This window comes from Passer domesticus, chromosome 7 (assembly GCF_036417665.1).
Source record: "Passer domesticus isolate bPasDom1 chromosome 7, bPasDom1.hap1, whole genome shotgun sequence".
In the NCBI taxonomy this organism is placed as follows: Eukaryota; Metazoa; Chordata; class Aves; order Passeriformes; family Passeridae; genus Passer; species Passer domesticus.
In genome coordinates this window covers 13,090,872-13,109,787 of record NC_087480.1, presented here as the reverse complement: position 1 = coordinate 13,109,787, position 18,916 = coordinate 13,090,872, and the positions used below count along the sequence as shown (strand labels likewise).

The 18,916-nt window shown below is 38.7% G+C and overlaps 1 protein-coding gene across 4 annotated transcripts in view; it reads left to right on the top strand.

The window, feature by feature from the left end:
• AFF2 (ALF transcription elongation factor 2) overlaps nucleotides 1–18,916 on the top strand; it is a 323,604-nt gene that overhangs the window by 33,836 nt on the left and 270,852 nt on the right. The window lies entirely within an intron of this gene.

The following is an 18,916-nucleotide window of genomic DNA, read 5'->3' as shown; positions in this document are numbered from 1 at the left end:
AGCTTGAAAAGACAAAGGGAGTAATGACCCTTGGGTATTCATGTAATTGTCTTTAAAATATCACAGCCTGGACACTGTCAATTGTAGGTGTGTTTGTTCATTGACTTTACATCTGACACATACATGACAAATGCTGTCCTGCCTTCCAGTGTTACCCCAGCCATGCATTTGTTCTGTCTGCCTTGTGCTGCTGCTGGCTTTAGGATGTCATGTTGTGAATCAGATCAGCTGAATGGTCCTGCTCATTCTCTTTTGTGGGGGTGGGAATGGGAGGGAGGGAAATTGCTTTGCAGCCAGATTAATTTCCTGGTCTATCTGCCTGTGCAGTTGCATGAATGCCACTGCCAACACAAGGAGTGGAGCAAAATTGCTGCTAAATTAAAATGTTTCTGGACTGCCATCTTTAGATATAAAATAATAAGTATGATTATTTTGTTAATATTACTTTGCTCTAGGTTTTGACACACTATGGTCTAAGACCATGTGCCTGTAATCATTATTCACTCTTGAAATGTAGAATAGTTATCAGGCATATTTTGTGGCTTCTCTGAGTATGTATGTGTGTGTAGGAATGTGTACTGCAGTCCTCTTTGTTTAGTGGATGAAATACATTTATTGGTGGAAAAATATGACTTGACTTTGCAGCACATCAACCTTTAGCGTGAATGATAGCTTGGTGGTATTTGTGTCTTTTAAACACAGGTGCTTCTGAAGATGTTTTATCTAATTCTCACTGTTGCAACTCTGAAAGGGTGAAGGTGCAGGACAACTCAGTGGCCAGTGCTGGCCCAGTTTCATGGCTTCTCATCTGGCCACTGACTTTTACTGTGTGTTTATTAGTTTCTGTAAATAAATTCACACAGTTCTACACTGAAGAGTTTAAGAGTTCTCCAAAGTGATGTGCATGAATTTATCATACCAATCATACGGTAAAGCATAACTATAGAAATCCTGCTGTAGAATTCTTGGTCTTTAATCAGTGACCTGCATATGAAAATTAAAGAATAAATAATTCTGGTATATATATTTTAATTTGGTAAACATAATCATAGCAGCTTGCTCACTGAAGCAGACAATTGCTTCAAATATAGCTTTTGTTGAAGTGAAGTGAGTATATTCTGGATAAATTTATATCCATTATAAATTACTAGCTTCAGACAGATATTGTGAAATTCTTAAATTCCTTCTGCTCCCATATTTTCTTAGTTTATTAAGACATTATAACTTCAGTGGATGTGGGAGGCATTAGGAGAGAAATCTGAAATGCATGTGAATAAACAGGTTTCCAGACAGGATGCATTTTTATTTCTTCCTCTGTAATGCGTATTTCAAAGTATTAATTCACAAAGTACGTAATAACTTTGTGAATGCAATTAGTGTTTTATATGCCAGATTCCACTTCTTTCCTGTTTTGAAGCCTTTTACACAAAATCCACTCAGTTTACATGTGTCTTTTCATAAATACCAATAATGCTTTAATTTATGGGTGTTTGCTGTTGGGCTTTGTTTAAATGAGTTCCATCCAAAAGGAATCAGAGCTTTGTATTCTTGCAGAAATGAATAAACCACATGAGGTGAATTTCCATACAACCCATTTCAAACCTGCAGTTTTCAGGGTATAATTTAGATATTGCATTGGTGGTTTATGACCATATAAAGTGGAGGTGTGTAGGTAGGAGGCTAGATAGATGTACTTGTAAATGGCTGGAAGCAAGGAGGCTGAGTATGGTCTCCAGCAGTGCATTTTTCAGCTCACAGTTTCACATCTCTATCCTAAGGCATTAGATGTTACTAATTCTCCAAGAGCCAAAGATTTGTTTTACAGAAGATTCTGATTTGATTAAGATATTGCTTCAAGACCTAATGTTACTTTAGCAAATCATGCCACGACTGGAAACGTACATGATTGGAAATAAACTGCATGTTATCTGAGAAACAGAGAAAGAGCCTCATGATTTGGAATGATGCTGCAGAAGCAGTGTTTAGTGTAATGACAGTACACTTAGATTAATTATAGCGCTGCTTGCAGGCGCCACTATACACTTAGTGTTGTGTCAGCACTTTTGCTGTTAACCCTGTGCTGCAAAAAATTGTAATTTGGCTCTAAAAAATGAAGAAATCCTCTGGTTTGAATACAGGCTTTATGCTGCATGCACTGAATCAGCTTCTAGTTAGGGCCTGAATTTTATTTTTGTATCCTTAGCTCTCCAAAGTATGTAGCTGTAGAAATAATAACTTCTATTTAACATTGTATATGTTTTCTGCTCTGCCTACTTCTGATGGAGAAGTTAATTTTAGTAAATGCCTAGACTGTTGTGATCACTTCAGATGGTCTGAAATAAAGCACTGAGATATTTAACCTTGAAAGCTGGAAGGTGCAAGTGTTAAGCCACCATTTCACTACTCAGTAGATGAGTTAAATTTGGCTTAATGTGTGTTTATATGATTAGCTGCAATAGCTCTGAAGGATTGTTAAAGTCTGAAATAAGCCTTGAGCATGGCTTAAAAGGCTGTTTACACACAAAAACATTAGAAATACTCTACAGAAGCTGTTAGAATTAGTAATGTAAACACTGCAGAGTGATTTTAAAAATAAATACTGAAATATACTACAGGCAAAGAAGTGACAGTGAAATTAAGTAACTTTTTGACTAAGTCATCAGAATGCTCTTTATCCTCATTTGCTATTGGAAAGACAATAATAAATGCTGAGCAAATAAACTTGCTTGTACCTGGAACATGTTGTCCTGCAAGTACAGAAATCCTGACCTATTGTTTTTTAGCAGTTCTTAGCCTCTTATCCTCTCTTGTTTCTAATTTCCACTCCTAGATTGTATTTTTACTTTTTTCTGAGTAGTGCTGGCAAGTGGCTCTTATCAAGAACAAATGATGCTGTAAATCAGGACCAAAATCAATGCTGCTGTGGGGTTGTAATAGTGAGATGTGGTTGTGTGGGCCTGAGTGTTTTACCTGCCTCTGAAGCCAAGAGTGAGGCCCTGGGTAGTGTTCCAACCCTTGGCTTCTAATTTACTGGCGAGTATATATATACAGCTGTGCTGTCTCAGTCTTAGATTGGAGATATCAATATAAAACTCCTGTTTTAATATGCCTTTTCTCATAATGCAAACAGTAAAAAGCAAGTGGACGTTCATATTCAAGTAGAATTGCATGGGGATACAGAAAGCACTTAATCCCTCCACCCTTAATACCACTAGAGTGGGATTTAGGACTGGCAGGGCTGGCTGAGCTGCCTGGCAGCATATACTGGCTCCCTTCTCCTTTGGAGCATGTGTTTTCTGTAGGTGCAAAGGGCAGTGGGTGTTCCAACAGCAGGATGGGTTCTCTCAGTTGGAGGAAGGTTTATTTGCCCAAAGCAACAGGGTCTTTAACATCATGGCTGGCCATTTTCAGCTGTAGTTACTGCTCTTCTCCATGATAGGTGGTAGTATAAACAAGGAATGATTTGTGCCACTGGAATAAGGCCATGTCTGTTATGCCAAATATAAAATGAGAGGGCTGATACGAGTGCCTCTTGGACATGTCTTTCATTACCCTTTACGCTTCTCTTTCCTAATAGAATTTGGAGGAACCAAACACATGCTGTATGCAGGGTTTTATTAGAGTGCTTTGCCTCGGGCCCTTAACTCCTTTAGCTGGTCATTACCTGACCAGTAAAGACCTCTAAACGGGTCATTAATGCTTAAGTAATAAACTGTTTCACAAGACTGTCTAGTACAGAACCTCTTCTATCATTTTTACAGTTACTGTTTTATAGATAAATCAATGACCAACAACTGGATATTCTTGTTTTGCTACATAATCTTGTAATAGCAGCCACAGCAAACAGGCAGAGAGTTCTGTTAGCTGTGTCACGAGAGCTGGAGGTGGCCACATGCAGGTGCAGCCTGGAGTTGTGTGTAGGGTAAACCAGGAGTAAGGTAAAGAATGAAGGCATGTTCTGCTGTTCCCAAAACAAAATATATCACTGCATCTGTTTCTGAAGTTTTTGGGGTTTTTAAGTTAATATTTTTTCTACTTCTAGAAGTTTTATAACATCAATAAGGTGGCTTTTCTTCCCCCACTGCCATATTAGGGACATGTAGGCCTCACTATAGTCTAATGTTGACAAAGAGAGTTTCTGCACTTTCACAGAGATTTCTTAACTAAGTCTTGCACTCTTCCACATCATATCTATCCATTCACTTTGAGTTTAGCATATATTAAATTCTTTCTAGGTATAACAGTAATAGTTAGCTGTGGCACACATTTGTTCTGGTTCTTGGCATGAAATTTTCATCCTCCCCCCACCTTGACTAATATATCCCTTAAAATAAGTTTCTTTGCATGAAGCTCTAGAGAGCTGTTTTCCCTGGAGAGACAGGAGGAGAAAGTGCATAGTAGGTACCATACAATTTTTTTGGCAGATTACCAGGCATTCGATATTTCCATCGTTATTAATATCAGTGTATCATTGATGGACTGCTGAGTGCTGAAATAAGCCAGTCATATACATCTTTTCTCATGTTAACTTTGAGGAGTGCTAGTCTGTGCTGGAACTGTTGGATTTTTTTGTTTGATTTTTGCATTTTTTTAAAAATAAATATTAAAAAGTGGAATGAATACTGAAAATAGTTCTTTATAGACACAGAATATTTTTATATGGTGAAATGGAACAAAACCTCTGCAAATGTATGACTTTGGTGTGATTAGTGCCTATGGAGCAAACACTTCATAATTGTTTTTCCAAGAAATTGAAAATTTGTTAGTTTGGGACAAGTTCTCTCTGGCAATGTGAAACAATTAATATTGAACAGCTGTTTCTATGATAGACTGTTTTGAAAAAAATGTAACATTGGCATGCTTTTTTATTCATTACTTCTGTGTTGAATTAGTTTTGTATTTGTAGCTGCCATGTTGAATCTAACAAGAAAAAATCGATTAAAAAACTATGAGACAAATTATTTACTGAAAGAAACAATAAGTGCATTTTTTTCCTTTTTCCTGAGAAAAAAGATCTTTTTGAGTAACAACCTTAACGAGAGCCACCAAGGGCTTTGAGGTGACTTCATCCCAGCACATTGTTGTGCTAGACCCTCAGAGCTGGTGCTGAAAGTCATAACATTATATATAGTGGAACAAGAATTGTGTGCTGACTTAGAGTTTAAGTAGGGAGGATTCTGACACAGCACTTTGTTCAGTTTACAACTCTCATAATATTCTTAGCACCTGCAGAAGGATTTTAACTCGTTTAAAGCAAAAAAAGGCTAACATAGGATTATAAAACAAATAACACTTCAAAGATTGCAGCTCCACGATTGTCCCATTCTTATCTTTGCTGATAATCTGACAGTGCTGGTGTGGTAGCAACAGTAGCAAACTCTGTATTTGTACTGAATTCTTCCTTCAGACCTGTGGACAGAAGCTGTCCTGTGTGTCACTTTGCTGTTTTAGTACAACATCAGGAATCAATTTGGTCCCATCTGCAATTGCCTGATATAATCAACCTCTATTCTGTTTAGCTCAACTCACTACCTACAGTAAGTGATTTGTATGTGCATGAATATTAAATTTCCCAAGTAAACGTGTGAGTAAATATGAATTGACAATAAAAGAAAGTTATATGTGCATGCTGAAATTGAGTGCTCATTGTTGTTTTTATAAAATGGCATTAAATTGCATCATCGTGGTCTGAATAATGATTATTGCTTCCTTTATTTTGTGATAGGAGAGAACAGTAGATCCCAAATAACATCTTTGTATACTCCTTTCACTTCTGGCTGTTGTTCTCTATTTGTTGTAAAGATTTTCTTCTCTAATTTTTTTAAAGTCAAACCTGTGTTAGAGCAATTTTTCATGCTTCAACAGCCCTTATTTTTTTTTTATATGACTGACTGCAAGTATATTTGCGTAATGATTACAACAAGGCAGATAGAATATTTACAAGCCGTAGCAATTCCTGTGCAAATGCAGTCTCCAGAGAAAGGCAAAATAACAAAGCAAGCAAACATCACAGTTCTCTAAATAAGAAGTTTCAGGCATTGGGGTGGTGACTCACAACGTGGATGGGAACCCTGGAGTTTTAGAATAATTTATGGGGATGCTGAGGAGATGGATTTCATTTAAATACAGTAACTGCTGAAATATTTCTAAGTTAAAAAGTCAACTAGTGGTTAAGTAAATATCCTCTTGACCCCTTTTAACTCTTGTGATGTACCGTTGTTTTAAACTATTTACTTTGAAATGCTTGAGTCATAAAATGACCCAGGAGAGATGGATTGACCACAGATAGTTAATGCATAGGATTTAGTTGCTTACAATTTAAACCCTGTGCCCGTTTTTTATCGAATCTATTGTTCTTTAATTGGATGAATTAGGTTAGAAATGGAGGGCTGTGGAGAATAAAAAATAAAATTAAAAAAAAATTAGAAAAAATTGGTTTCACACAGTCTGCAAAAAGCGTTAGGGGAAAAATTTAGAGAAGAACAGAGGTTCCTTCTTGTTTCTATAGAAACCAATAGTGATCAGGAGGGGAGAGGATTTCTTTCAAGTGTACATTTTAGTGAGGCTGGCTCAGCAGCTCAGTGCTCCGGAGGGCCAGCGTGAAAACCCCAGAGCCCCGGTGGGTTGAGGTGCAGTGTCCCTGGGCCTGTGGAGCCAGCTGGAACGGGGATCCCACATCTCTGGGAGCCCTGGCTGGCACCGAGCAGGTGCAGGGAGCCCTTGCAGTGCCAGTCCCCGGGGAGCTCAGCCTGGCAGAGGCTCTGGAGCCGAGCGCGGCCACCGCCAGCGAACGCACACGAATCCCATCACAGCCCGGGGGAGAGCACAAAGGGGGGACAGAGTGAAGGAGAAGTGTGTTGCTGTGTCAAAATTAGCTATGCTAATTGCCTCGAAGTAATAATCTCCTTTGGTTTTATCGTGACAGAATCATGGCCACTGAAATAGCGTGTGTTCACAGCATTGCAGCCAGGACTCAGTGACTTGGCATTTGAATCGTGATGATCTTCCTAGTGTACTGCATAATACATAATGCCCTGCACAACAAAATTATATTCTTAATTATGTTCTGTTTTTCTGATGTTACCTAAGTGTTGCCATAGAGAACAGACCAGGGATGCATTTGAAAACCAAATTTTAAAGCAAATCTAGGTCTTAATCAATACTGTACCTTTAAAATAATTGCAGGATTCCTCTAAATGAAGTTCAGGTCACATGCAATGTCAAAAATAAGGCAGTTTCAATTTGCTGCAACCTGACAGATCCAAGGAGGGACTGAGGAATATCTAGTAACTGGCAAAGACACCTCTGTTTGACATTTACTTTTGCATGTAAACAATGGAGCACTGTATATTGGCATCTGAATGTATTAGCTGGTGGTGATCCAAATCCTGGTATGAATTTAGATGGTTTTCCTTTCTGTTTATAAATACATAGTCTTGATAACAAGGGAACATTTACTGCAATCTTGCTCTGCAGTTGTCAGAGCAGAATGAATCATTTTGAAACATAAACCCCCTCAGATCTCAAAAATATCAAGAAAAACATAAAACATAAGGGAAAAGGATTATAAAATACAAATAAAAAAGGTTCTTAACATATTTAGAGGCCTATGGGCTGTAAACACTGTAGATTATCATTAATGAAACTCTCTGCCAAGTACACAAACCACAGTTCGGTAGCAGCTGTTAAGCAAGCATTGTTCAAAGCTGGCTAATCCCTTGAACATTATACTTCGTGGCTCTGTACCTCTTCCTATTAGTAATCAGATAATTGCCTTGCCTTTTCTGTTACACATTTTTCTTTTAAAATTCAGTTTCATTTCTCTTTTTGTCAAAAGGCTTTATCTTGCAGTTGTCACTTAGGCAAAAATCCCGCAGAGGTCAACAGGCAAGGCTGTGATCTTTATTTTCAGGAAGTCTGGTCTAATACAATTCAGCCCCATGGTGTTACTTTAGCTTCAAAGTGGTAAAACAGAGATGAATCCTGCTCCACAAATAAGATGCTTGAATTCTTTTGTAACTCAGTTGCTTTTTATCCTATAAAATGGGCTTTTCTAAGTAATTTGAGAATTAATTTAAAATGCTTTCTACCACTGCTTTTTACTTTAAAATAAGTTTGCTCTTTCATGTTGAGAGAAGAAGGAGGTGAGAGACCTTCTGATTTCATTTGTCCAAAAGTTTAGGCCTCATGTGAAGGCTTCCCAGGACATCATATGTAATTATCTTGCAAAAAAAAAAATTTGGAAATTATGGCATCTATTTTTTTCCAGCATTAAAATATTGTTAAGTCATTATGGCACAGAAATAGTGAGCCATAGCCCTGGTAATTGTGAGTTCCCTTGAGCTCCAATGGCTATTAGGCTTGGACCAAGAGAGTAGCTTATCTTGCACTTCTGGAATTTCTCACAGCCCTACAACAAAGCACTATTGATTTTTCTCAGCTGGCAGGAGGGGAGGAGGGATTGAAGAAGGTCATATGTAAATGTGTTAAGTCTGATAAACAGCTGGACCAAGTATTATTGAGTCTAGAACCTCACCAAAGCAAAGTAAATCCATTTTATAACTCCTGAATTAGGCGTTTGCTGATTCCTTTCAGTTCACATATGGTGTCCCTGCACTGGAGTGTTCAGCCTCACAGTATTTACTGACATGGGCCATTCAGTTTAAAGCCAGCACATCTCTTTGATGGGCACTGGCTTCACAAGCTGTTGGCATCAACTTTCTTTGTCCAAGACAGAGTTCCAATCCCCAAAATCAAAGCAGATGGAGACATAATTCAGAGAGCAGAAACTATGATTCATCCTTAAACCTGCAGGGTTGCAGGGACTGTTTCTGTCTAGTACTTAAAATTATTTTACATCACATGGCATAAGCAGAGGTTTGAGAGATGGTGTCATACCCCCCCATGGGCAAGGCATAATGGATATTTTCTAGCTAACATATCTCTGTGGATGTGTAAGAAGAAGAAATTGACTTTCTTTTTTTTCCCCCTAAATTGCAACATTTTGTTTTCAAGAGAATCCTGTATTTTCTGTTCATTGCAGAAGCAATATTATTAAATGCCAGTCGGCAGGAAAAATTAGAAAAAGGATGGCCTGAAAGACAAAAAGAAATGCATTTTCCTCCCATTTCCCAAAAAATAAATTACCAATGAGGCAGGAGCTGTCTTTAGGCAAGGTTTCAGGAGGCAGATTAGATAGCAAAATTATTTCCTTGTTCTAGTGAGAGGCAGTTTTCATTGAGGACACAAATTTAGGAGTATTTCTAAGGGAAAAGGTCTTGCAGCAAAACTGCAAATTGGGCAGCACCGAGGTAACTCATTGATCCTCCCAGCAAAGTAATACCAATTAAAAAGGCATCTGTAACGAACAAAGTACAGATTCACTGATCTCAGTTGCTGTGAAAGGATTACATGTATGAAACAATATTATTATTCTCAAGTGCTGCTAAAAGGTGGAGAAAGTGTTCCTCTGTAGCTTTGTTGCTAGAAGCCCTACTCTGTGCAAGAGTATCTGATGGCTAGTTTGTGACAGCATTCAGTTCTAGAATATTCTGGAAAAAAAATGGTTCAGCAAAGATTCTAACTTTTGGATAAATTTACTGACATTAGGATGTTAACATTGTACATTTCCAGCAAAGCACTTTGACCTCTGTAGGAAGGTTTTCTCAGTGGCAGTTTCTGTACCCTGTTTGGGTACAACCATCTGGGCCTTCCTAGAGTGATCCTTGGCTTCAGCTGAAAGATTTTCTTGTCCTTAATCATCCCTAAAGTTGCATAAAACTCTTTAAGTGTATTGGCAATTACGTGTTGGTTTGGAATTGCATTTTCTGAATGCATCAGAATCTGCCAAACAGTCTCAGGAGCACTGCTGCCCAGGAAGGCCAGACTGTGTGTGATCAACTGCACATTCCTAGAGGGTTTAGTGTGCCAGTGGGATGTGGGGGTTGAGGGAGCCTGCAGGTAACTCTTGGGTGCTAATAGCACTGAACAGCATCTTCTGTTCCTTGTAGTAATGGCCAACTGCAGAAGTTGTCCTGTGGTCTGATACTTTCATTTAAACTTACAAGAGCACATTAGTCATAAATGGTCTCTGAAGCTTAGGTAGATGGAAAATTTTGAAGAATTTTAGTATTTGGGTGTTGGGTGTGAATTTGAAAATGAGCCACTTTGCATTTGTAGTTATGGATTACTGATATTTTGCCTTCCATATGAGAGTAAAGGGAAGAAGAGGGGTGGTAAATGGGGAGGCAAGAAACTGGGCCAAGAGTCAGATCCCTTAACTATTTCTGTTGTAGAAAAGAGTAGACTAAGGGATTAAACAGTGGCTTCCATCCCCACTCCTCCTTCTCTTTACCTGACCATATTCTGGGATAAAACCTTGTTTATCAGAAGTTTAAAACACAGCTAACCTGTTTGCCAGGAAAACAGAGTCTGAGACTTTTCTTAGATTTTGAAAGAAAACAAACCCCAACTGTTCACAGTTCCCCTCGAGTGGAGTCCAGGAATGCCTTGAGCATTTGACTCCAGATGATGGAAGGCTCACAGCCTCGACTAGAACCCAGTCATTGTGATTTGGGCAACAGATTTTGGGTGAAATGAAAGGATTGAAATCTTGTCATCTTATTTGAGGGGGAAAACCCATCATTCTTGTCATTGTCCAAATGTGGGGACTTTGAGCATGGAGTTTTTATGAAAGGATTGCTCAAATAAGATAAACTGACTTCCATACTGGAGAGAATTTGCAAAAGCAAGTAGCTGGAATTGAACAGAGTAGAACTTTGGAAATAAAAATGGAGAAAATCCAGTAAAATTAACATGCTGTTATAGGAAGGTGCAATTATTAAAAACCAGAACAATAGAACTATGGAAAAAATAAATCTGAAAGGAAATGGGGGAAAGCACTGCTTTCCTACTAATTTGCCCCCTTCGTTCTGTGTTTAATTTAGTAAAGCAGTCATAAACATTGCTAAACAGTCAAAAAATTAAATGTTGCTGTATAATTTATGGTGGTTACAGGATACATGAGAGTGCACTTTAATTAGCAAATTGCATGTTTATTTTATTTGCTTAGCATATAATTTAGATTGGATAAATGCGCTTTGACTGGCTATGGCACCTAGGTATCCTCATTTGGTATAATTTTTAATCACATTGTTTTGGAATTTTATTGCAACATTATACAGTTGATATAACAGTGCACAATTAAGTATGCTCAGTTCACACCTTGCTCTTGAGGAAATTACTTTTTATCTGTATTTCGATGGAGCACTTTATATGGCAAGTGAGAACTTGGGAGTAATAAAGAAAGCTCACTGTGGGCGCTAGAGCTGCAATCTGAATAGTAAATAATAATAGTAATGATGGTGCCCTGTTAGTGCAATGTGTTTGGGAGGAAGATTAAAAAAACAAACCCCTGAAAACTGGCAACTGGAAATGATGGTTGTGTGTAGTAGTGTATTGGCTGTATCATAACAATGTCTTGATGCCAGAGCTGACCTGGGGGAGGGTGAGGATTGTGCTCGGTGCTGTACACAGCCCGAGGGGCAGAGATCTTCATCCAGCAAACATGAGCAGTTGTGGAGAGGGGGTGAGTCGGTGCTGGAGGATGTGGGAGATCTCAGAAATCCATCTCAGTCCTGGGTGCTGCTGCTGCACCCTCCTCTGCTGTGCTGTGGCCCATGTCAGGATGCTGACCAGCCTGGACAATGGGATGTGCTGTAAAGATGAACTGTAAAGAAACAGGACATGGGAGGAGGTAGGCTCAGGCACGGTGGGTGTTCCTGTGGTTCCGAGACATGAAAATATTTCTGCACTTTTTGGTTTGTTTATTATTGTGTATTTGATCATGCTCAGGGAGTGTCAGTCAGGAATGTGTTCATGGCATTGTGATTTTGATAGGCTTTGGATCTTGAGCTCTGTTTTCCCTGTTGTTCACTTTTTTATGTGGTGACAGGGCTGTATCCTTGCTTTGGGGAAATTCAGATTCATCTTACCAGTTAAATCCCCACTTCAGGTAAAAGAGTAGCAGCATATGCAACAGATATGCTGTAGATGTTACTGGAGAATGTAATAGAACTGAACTTTGAAGGCTGTAGAAAGAAAAAATAAGTGCATTTTCTTTAGCAGAAAAATGTTTCCTAAGCATATAGTCAGTGAAAAAGAATATTATTTTTGCAGTTAAAATATGGAAGGAATAAAGAGTGTTTAATTGAGATCTAGAATATATCTTGGCAGTAGTATTTTCTATAGTGGTTTGACTTACAAAATTCTGCAGAAAAGCCCTCATTTTCTCTTGCATCCTATGGACTTTTTCCATAAGGGCTGCCTGAGTATTACATATATGCCAATCTGAGATCCCAGGCGACTCTCGGCGTGACTGATGCTGGGCCAGATTACGCTTTCAGTCACACAGGTATAAATCTGGGATAACTCCATTGTTCTGCTCCCCCTGGAAGAGGATCTGGCCCACTTTCCTCTCCTCTCTGCCTCTGGGTAATTGGCCCCGTAATGCGCCAGTGCTGCTGTGGTGTGATTGGCACTGATCGCCGCGCTGTGACAGGACGGCGGCGGTGGCACGCACTGCTCCAACACTGACATTCCTTACTTTGTTACAGCGTGTTGTGATAATGTTATCTGTAAAGAATGTTCTCTGCACTCATTATGGTTATTAAAATATACAGAGATCAACAGATATGGCAAACAGCTGCTTAGTCACAGCTGATGTGAGAAATTTGATTTAATGTAAGTCTCACCATTTGAAACTATATCCTCTAGAAAAACACAGGCGATTAATCCCTCCTGCATGCAAGCTAGTTGACTTTGTTTAAAATAGGATTATATCAGGATGATAAACAGGGACTAGAATTAAAGCACCTTTTTGAAGATTGCTGAAACAGAGAAGAAAAAAAGCAAAGAGGAGAGTTTTTCTGGTTTGGAGATTTTGTTTTGGTTTTTTTCAGTTTTCTTTTTGTACTGATGCACTGGAGCGTTTGGATAATATTTATGGGACCTATCATGCAGATGTCATAGTGCTGTAAGAAAATATCTGTGGTATTTAGAGGCAGCGATGCAGTCCTTTTAAATATCTGTATTGCTCTATAAAGGCAGACAGTGCTTCCCAGCATTCCTTATGGAACACAGGGAGAATGGCATGGACCTCTTGAATAATTAATATGGTTTTCAGAGCAGTAGTCATGGAAACCCAGGCAGTGTCACATATATGGATTTTAGGAATTAGGCACGTTTTGAATTGCACATTTAGCCAAAAAAAGAGCATGCTGTAAATCTAAAGATCAGAAGCATTTTCTCAGCGAGTCTCTTGTTTACACTGACAAATACATGTATCTTATGTATTTTTTTGATTTAAATAATACTTGGATTCCAAAAAATTTATATGTTAGCTATCTAAAGGGCTGTTAAAGGCACTAAATGCCATAAGTCATTTTTCAGATGGCTTACTATTTTTTTCATCCTTTTTTTTTCTTTTTTTTTTTTTATCATAGACACCTGAAGTTATTAGGATGTAGGTTTTAAAGTGTATGGCCAATTGCTGTTCACTTAAAGGACCACAGCTTTACCACTAAAGTTGCTAGGCCCTTTCTATTAGTTCAGTTGTGTGGCTTTTTTATCTGTCTCAAAAAATGTCTCTTCAGGATCAATATCGTCATTACCTTGGGTGTGTGTGTGGAAGAAGTCAACCAGGCAGCAGTGAAAAGCTATCATCCAGTCCTCAGTAATATTGTACGTGTAAAGAATAAAAATACATGGAAGTTATTTATAGACCATAAACCCTCTGGTTTCATAAACCATTTTATACTATTATTTGCCCAAGTCTACAGAGTCTCTCCTGAGTTCACAGCACACTCAAAAGCCTGTTTTTTATTTCTGGCTGTTTGAATTGGGAAATTAATTAGAAATACACTTAGCAATTTATGGACATGAAAAAGCCATTTGGCCCAGTAAGCCTGCTTTCTTTTACCTTTTTTCATCCTCATTTTGTTTTGTCGCTCTCTTTCAATCTACTCTCTACTAATAAAAATATCAATCTGTTTCATAAACTCATTGAGACTTTGTGGCAGTAATATTACTTGGCAGCATAATATGGCATATTCATTACTTTCTAAGCAAAATGATTTTTCTTTACATTTTGTGATCCAGATTCCTCAATTAGATGCACACTTGCAGCTTTCATTGAAATCAATGAGACTTTTATAGCTGTCACTGATAGCAGATACTGGCTCTTTATTTCCAAATGTGAAATGATGGCCACAGTTTTGGCTTTATTTTATTTTAACTGGTAATGAACAAGTTCTTCCCATCTCCCACATCTCTGTGCTATATGAAAATTTTTCCTAATCTGAAATGAAATATTTCTGTTCAGTCATTTCAAAGTTTTCTCTTTCCTAGCAAGAATAAATTCAATTGCTTTGACCTGTCTTGACAAGAGATAACTTTACGTACCCAAGGTTAGTCAAGGTTTCTGAAGCTGCACCCCCCTCTACAGTAAAATTAGCTTATCTGTGTGATGCTTAAAATTGTGGACAGAATTCCAGTTGTGCAGTAGTTATTAGAGAAATCACCTTGCTGCCTATGATTTGTATTGCAGCCCTTGGTTGTTGCATCTCTGTGTCCTTGTTGCTGTTTATTTTACTGCAGCCATACACAGAACAAATGGCTTCAGAGATTTTTCCTACACTAAGCTCTAAATGCCTTCACAGTTGCTCTGAGCACTCTTTGCCTGTTTCTTTTCATGTGTATTCCCTCTTTCCTGGCTTATTATGCTACAGCACTCCCAACTAAGTTATCCATCTGTAGACCTTTAAAAAGATGTACGTTAGTAATGAAAATAGTAAAAAATAATCAAGAGGACCAACTCAGAAGGGTGTATGAGTACCAGCTACCTATTGGAAACTTCTTTTAATTCCCTCAGGACCACCAAGACTCAACCCCAGAAATTCCCTGCAGTTGGTAATCTTCTCAGCTGTAGTCTTTGTTGGGAAGAGTCACAGGGAGTTAATTAAAATAATGAGACTTTTAGCTAGATCAGAGATGTTAAAGGTGGGCAAGAATATGGTCCAGGGCTGTAGCTGCATGAAGGACAATTTAGTGATGACTAAAGCTGACATTCCCATAAAACTCTCAGCTGGAGTTACATCGGAATTATATCCAGCTGAAGAGCTTGTCTTCAGAGCATATTTGGCTCTAATTTTTTGCTGCTTTTCAGGTCCAGTACTTTGGTGCTACATACCATCCCTCATCCATTGTGAACTGAGACATTCATGGAACCACTTCTGTTGCCGTAAACTGTTTCCCTCTCAGGGTTGTTTTGCTTCACAAATTAGATAAAAAGTCAGAGATAGTGACAAGTTTTGCAAAAATCCAAATGTCCCCCAGTTTTAATGTAGAAAGTTATTTAGCAATTTAGCTTCCTCCTCTCAGAACTACACATATATTTTTGTGTACAGAGACACACACAAACTTAATATTACAGTCTCAAGAAATTGATGCTGCTGTCATACCTGCAAGTAATCTTCAGCACCATCATTGCTGCAACCTTTCAGACCTCTGAATGTAAATCAGACCTTTTCCCTCTGGTGGGCTCTGTGGCACACTGAAATTCCTCACAGATTGTGTTCGAACAGTGCCTATCAAGTGAGATGACAATGCAGGAAGCCTATCCTCGTTCTGGTTGCACTGGCACATTTCCAGTGCCATACCAACTGCAGTGTTTTACAGTGCAGTCTGTGGTTTGTCGAGGAAAGTGTGTGTGCACCTCTATTAGCTGTCACATGCTTGCTCAGAGCCATTGTGTTCTCCCTGACTTCTACCCTCTGTTGATGGAAATCCCTGTTCTTGGTGTCTCAAGCCGTCAGATCTCTAAAAATATTATTAGCCTCATGGATTTGGGGTTTTTAGGTTGATGTTTACAATAACATCATACCAGGTAATAGAAGATGCTTCACATACAGTGTTATGCAAAATTTTCATCCTACATTTACATAGACATTTTGAAGTCCAGGCAAATGTTTTAACACTTGGAAATTCTAAGTGGGATGCAATGCCAGGCTCATGGGAAGAAGGCAGTATGGAACAAGGCAAGTGCAGAGTAGCAGGGGAGTACTGAGAATTCTCCTTGTAACTTTGAAATCACCAACTCCTAGTGTGATCATGTGCAAAGATGTAGGTGCCTTAGGTTCTTTCCTGCAGAAAACAAAGTGACCATGATCACAAGTTTCATTCATTGCTAATGAAAGGCTATGATTATAGAGAGGGAATAAGAGAATAAATAAATATGATTTCCACAGAAATTTGTAAGTAGATGAATGAAGGGCAGTATGTTTTGGTTCATCCACTGTTACTTCACATGTGGCTGTAACAGCAGCAGTCTTATCATATCTTGCCTCTGGTAGGTGTTTCAGCTTCCTAATTCGTCAGTTTTCAGCAAAAGATCAAACAATGGGGTAAATATTTATGTAAGCCAATCTAGTTTTGACCTCTAGGGCTTTGAAGCTCAGAGCACTCAAACAGGACAGGAGGGCTTGAACTATAATTCTTATAATTCAAGGCATTCACCACCTTGGGCTTTCTCCAGGATCCCTCTCTCCTCTTGGACATGCAGTGGAGAAAATCAGGTAGGACATTGATAGTCCATTCCTTTTCTCTTTCTCTGAAATTCTACATTTAAGTGGCTGTGGCTGCAGGAATATCAAAACTTAACACATTTATTTCTGGCTGAACAGAGGAAAAAATGTGTTTGTTTGGGTATCTTGGTGTTCCTAGTATGTTTTCATCTTCTGTCCGGAATTGTGTAAAAGGGGCTGGTATGAAGCTAGATTAAAGAGACTCAAAGCACAGCTGATCTGGCTTTTAATACATTGTTGGTAGACGAAGCTGTCTGAATGCTGCAGAGGGCTTTAGATCTTGGTTCCATCAGCTCACAGAGGAGATCAGGTGAGCCACTGTACCTCATAGAGCGAAAGAAACTGAAACCATGGTTCTTTGCCACAAATCTACATGGCACGAGGCCAGTTAAGAGCTGAAATAGGTTGGTATTAACGGCAGGGAAGTCTGGAAATGCTCTAATCATACCTCTCCCAGCAGGGCTCTTAGTGCAATGACAGGATGATCGTCTTGTCAGACTTCGAGAACTTTCTTCTTTAAACACACAGAAAATGGGGGGGCTGAAAAGGGGAGGAGAGAGAGGAGAAGGCAGAAAAAGCTTTAACTCTGCTGATGTGGCTTCTTTAATTTGCTGTCAGTGATGCCACTGATGTTAATTCTGGCAGGGTTAATTATGAGAAATTAAAAAGCTGCTCAGAACAGACTGTACCCTTCGTACTCCAATAAAGAGGCAGCTCTGGCGTGAGAAAATTTCTTCATTAATATATATCCCCAAAGGGCTACTGCATACAGCTTTTGGAATATGAATCATAAACTCCCAGGGACCCTGCAGGAAGCAGGGGAGATAGGATTCAGAGGAGATTGACTGTGTTACTTTTACTGCTTCAGGAGAATGACGCTCAGGCTGGCAGGAAATCACCATGCCGGTGACATTTGGAAAGAAAAATTTATTAATTTGCATGTTGGCATGTTACAAGTTTTGAAATATGGTTTTAAATACGTTCTGCACAGCCCCTGCTGTATCAATGTTCGGTGTGTCAGTCTGTAATACATGCAGCTGTTAACACGGAGCTTAGCATAAGCATTGTAATTGTTTACCATTTAGTATTTTGCAGAAATGGCTTTAGGGCATGCATTTATTTCTCAGGAAAATTTCTCTGGCTTCTCACAAACTAGGCAGTATATGCACTTAACCCAATACATTATACTAAATGGCAGTGTGGTTGTGCCACATACGTTGTAGAAAGTAAACTGCAAAGAATACCACATACAAATTGTACAGCTCTAAAATACAACTGAAAAAAAGAGTATATCCCAAAACAATAATCTATAATTTATATTAGTATAACTTGGCAAAGCCACATTATCAAGCAAATGTAAGTGCAAATGGAGTTAGATAATAGTGAAATACCTCAGTGATGTTAACTTCCAGCAGAAATAAAGCCCCATTGTTAAAAAAAAAACCTATGTGCTTAAACTATTTGTAGTGTAACTGATGCTGACAGGGTGTTCCAAAGTGCTGGTGCAATTTTGAAATCTCTTCCCAGGAAAGGTATTATGGTCTGTAAGTCATTACTACATAGAAAGTAGCTAGAGAAAGTTTACAGTACAGAGGTCTAAAAAGAGGCCAGAGAATGAATTTTCATAAGAAAAACATGTATTTTTTTGCCTTCTCTAATATCAGTGAAATACTGATATACAATGTGTAGCCTTTCATTCAGGAACCTCAACAGTCTTCAGAAACATTAATTAATTAACCTTAATAGCATCTACTATCCATGGGTATTATTTTGAAACTTGTTGTAAATGGTCATTCAGAGGACTGAAAAAATGCAGTTGAGATGGACTGCTAAGAAAAAATGAAACATTACTTAGAGCAATTGAGAGTGCTTGGAAACAACCTCATAGGAGTTATTTCAGCAGATTGCCTTTTCAGGCAGGCTATATTGAATATTCCTGTGGCAATTAGCATTGTAACTGTGGGCAGGAACAGTCTGGAGTGGAGTGTTAGAACCTGTGGGTAACTTCTGCACATCTGCAGTTTCAGAGTGCTGGGATATCTTTTTTTGGCAGCTTAGCCCTGCCTATCACTATTTTATTTTTCTAGATGCTTTGTTAATGTGGAGCTAGAGGTATGGGTAGACAATGTGGCACATACAAGGCACAATGTGATGTGGTATTGTTGTGGCTGGGGAACAATGTAGGAAAACCTGATGGCCATTTTCTTTGTTCTAGCTCTGGAATCCACTTTGTACCTATGTAACTAAACATCTGCTATCAAAACTAGGGAAAAGAT